The following is a 4,005-nucleotide window of genomic DNA, read 5'->3' on the forward strand; positions in this document are numbered from 1 at the left end:
CTCCCCCCGCCCGCGTCCGTCTCCGGCGACCGGACGCCGCCGGCCGTCGCGCGCCCTCGCCCGGACCTCGCCCCGCCGCCTGGCGCCTCCTCTGCCCAGATCCGGGTAGGGGCCGACCGGATCCGCGCCCGCCCGGCCTCCTCCGGCCGCCTCCCCGTTCGCTCCGGCTGCCACGGGCTCACCGGAGTTCCATTGCCGCCACGTTGACTTTCCCCCGAGGTCCATTTTTCTCCAAGTCCCAGTTATTTTCAGCATACTTCTTTGCATCATATCTTTGCATCCGTGCCTCCGTTTTGGACGTGTAGCATATCAAATTGTTCGTCTCGACGAGTACATCATTTTATTCCATTGCATCATTTTCATTTGAGCTCATCTTGATGCCCGAAATGCTGTTGGAAGAGGGCTATGTGATGTTAGTTTCAAATTCTTATCAGGACATGCACTTTTGTCATTTTTGCCATGATTGATGTGTGCATCTTATGAACTTGAACCCTACATATGTTTTGATCTATGCCATGCCATCTTTACAGGGGTCTATGCCATGTATTTTTGTGATCAATGTGGTGACTAGCACAAGCATGTAAACTAGGCCTCGTGATGTTGCTGATTTCAGTCCCTGTTCTGCTGTTATTTTTATGCCATGTAAACTTGATGCTACAGAGAGATCCATGCTTATTTTGAGATACTTCAGTAAGGATGTTTTGTACATATGGTTATGATCTATCCATACATGCCCCTGGTTGCATTTATAGCTTGCTGTAGCTTGTTATAATCTTGCTCCAAAGTTGCTAAATAATGTTGCTGTCAGCCTGTTAACATTAAGTTCAATGTTGCCATGTGCTTTGCTAGTGATCCATGCACCCTATGAACTTGCTCTTGCCATGCTTAGATTCATAAACATGTCTTCTTGCTGCTGGTTTCCTTGCCATGCCATGTATTGCTCTGTGGTGAGTGGTTCAAGCTCACCAACATGCGTACTTATTGTTGTTCCTACCATGTTTGAATCTGTCATATAACTTGCCATGTTTACATGGGTGCCATCATATCTTCTGATCCTTTTTGGCTCTTGGTCAGTAAGGGACTTTTGTTCGATGCAATTAGTAGATTCATGCCATGCCTTTGTTTGCCATGATATGTTCCTGTAACATGTTGTTTGATAGCTCTAAACATTGCAACCTGATGTTATTATCTGATAAGTCTGAAACTGTTAATATATGCAATCTTGCCATGTGTGTTTGAGCATGTTCTAGTGATTTCTGGAGTTAGCTCAGTGTTCATGTTTTGTTACGTTTTACCTGTACATCATGCCCATGCCTTTTGTTCATATGTTGGGGTGTTGTATCTTATTGTTTTGATGCTTGCAAGATGCCTAGTTACTGTTATTGACAGATTGTTGTTATGCCTTGTATAGAGTGTGTGTGTTGAACCGTTGCTCCGTTTTGAGTGTGCTCTATATGAAACTTGCTTGATTTTGCATGTAGCTTCATATTATCAAGTTGCATCCTTGTTTTGAGGTGTTTGCTTGATGTTTGAATGCCTTTTGCACCAATGCCATGTTTAACTTGTTTTGCTCATATCTTCTAGGCCATAGCTCCGAATTAAATGAACTTTATATGTAACTTGACTAGAATTTCGTGAAGATCCTCCTGGTGCTCCTTAACTTGCTGTTTAACAACTTCAACTTAATGTTTGTTCAGATCTGGACCAATTTCGAAATTTGCATATGAGGACTTACCGGAATTGTTATATGTTGTTCCCGGCCTCATTTAAACTTGCCTTGATGTGTTGCTCTTGTTTGCATCATATCTTGCCATGAGTAGCTTCATGTAGCTTTGTCATGCATCATGCTTGTTGTGCATCATGTCTTATTCATGTGTGGTGTGTTTACCATGTTGTGTGCTTCTTTTCGATAGTTCCTGTTTCGTTGCGATTGTGAGGATTCGTTCGTCTACGCTTGGTTCTTCTTCGTGGCTTCATCCGTTCGTCTTCTTCGTGGACTCATTCTTCTTCCTTGCGGTATTTCAGGCAAGATGACCGCTACCCTGGATCTCACTACTATCATTGCTATGCTAGTTGCTTCGTTCTATCGCTATGTTGCGTTACCTGTCTTTTGCTCATCAAGCCTCCCAAATTGCCATGAACCTCTAACCTTTGACACCCTTCCTAGCAAACCATTGCTTGGCTATGTTACTGCTTTGCTCAGCCCTCTTATAGCGTTGCTAGTTGCAGGTGAAGTTGAAGATTGCTCCATGGTGGACAGGATTTTCTTGGAATATCACAATACCTCTTATTTAATTTAATGCATCTATATACTTGGTAAAGGGTGGAAGACTCGGCCTTATGCCTGGTGTTTTGTTCCACTCTTGCCGCCCTAGTTTCCGTCATACCGGTGTTATGTTCCCGGATTTTGCGTTCCTTACGCGGTTGGGTGATTTATGGGACCCCCTTGACAGTTCGCTTTGAATAAAACTCCTCCAGCAAGGCCCAACCTTGGTTTTACCATTTGCCTCACCACCACCTACTTTTCCCTTGGGAGTCGCTCTCTCGAGGGTCATCTTTATTTTAGCCCCCCCGGGCCAGTGCTTGTCTAAGTGTTGGTCCGAACCGAGCAGCCTGCGGGGCCACCTCGGGGACACTTGAGGGTTGGTTTTACTCGTAGCTTGACTTATCCGGTGTTGCCCTGAGAACGAGATATGTGCAGCTCCAATTGGGATTGTCAGCGCATCGGGCGGCTTTGCTGGTCTTGTTTTACCATTGTCGAAATGTCTTGTAAACCAGAATTCCGAGTCTGATCGGGTCTTCCTGGGAGAAGGTATATCCTTTGTTGATCGCGAGAGCTTATCATGGGCTAAGTTGGGACACCCCTGCAGGGTATAAACTTTCGAAAGCCATGCCCGCAGTTATGTGGCAGATGGGAATTTGTTAATGTCCGGTTGTACATAACTTGACACCAGATCCGAATTAAAACGCATCAACCGTGTGTGTAGCCGTGATGGTCTCTTCTCGGCATAGTTCGGGAAGTGAACACGGTTTCTGGGTTATGTTTGACGTAAGCAGGAGTTCAGGATCACCTCTTGATCATTGCTAGCTTCGCGACCGTTCCGCTTGCTCTCTTCTCGCTCTTATTTGCGATGTTAGCCACCATATATGCTTAGTCACTGCTGCAACCTCACCACTTTACCCCCCTTCCTTCCCATTAAGCTTTGCTAGTCTTGATACCCATGGTAATGGGATTGCTGAGTCCTCGTGGCTCATAGATTACTACAACAACAGTTGTAAGTACAGGTTATGCGATGATCATGACGCGAGAGCGATGTTTGCTTGTTTTGGAGTTCTTCTTCTGCTTCTTCTTCGATCAGGGAATAGGTTCCAAGTCGGCAGCCTGGGCTAGCAGGGTGGATGTCGTTTGAGTTTATGTTTGTGTTTCATCCGTAGTCGGATGGTGCTCTGATGTATTGTGATGTTGTATTCATGTGGCATTGTATGCCTCTTGTATGTATCCCCATCTATTATGTAATGTTGATGTAATGATATCCACCTTGCAAAAGCGTTTCAATATGCGGGTCTATCCTTGGTGGGACCTTCGAGTTCCTTTTGGATAGGGTCGCATATTGGGCGTGACATGCATGCACCCACCGGTGGCTCAACGGAGCAGAACGCAGGGACAGACGAGGGGATGTGGAAGAGTTTAGGGGGATTGAATTGAGCTGCATAAAGAACACCATGGAACCGCACGCTTCTGCGTTGCCGCACTACATCTAGAAGAAACCTCCCCGTGGGGAGGAGGAAGCAGTTGGCGTCGGTGCACCGCTCGTGGATGGCGGCGGAGCTAGGCGGGCCGGCACGACAACTGAGGTAGAAGGAGGCCGGGGCAGCGGCACGGGGGGCGTCGCGGCCTGGCTCCGGCAGCAGGGCGTCGCGGGGGCCCGCATTGGCCTGGATCCGGCGCCGCCTCGTGCTGGGAAGTGGTCGGGGGAGGGTTGGCTCGTCGGCGGGGGAAGCAGG

Source organism: Triticum dicoccoides, chromosome 1B (assembly GCF_002162155.2).
Source record: "Triticum dicoccoides isolate Atlit2015 ecotype Zavitan chromosome 1B, WEW_v2.0, whole genome shotgun sequence".
NCBI lineage: Eukaryota > Viridiplantae > Streptophyta > Magnoliopsida > Poales > Poaceae > Triticum > Triticum dicoccoides.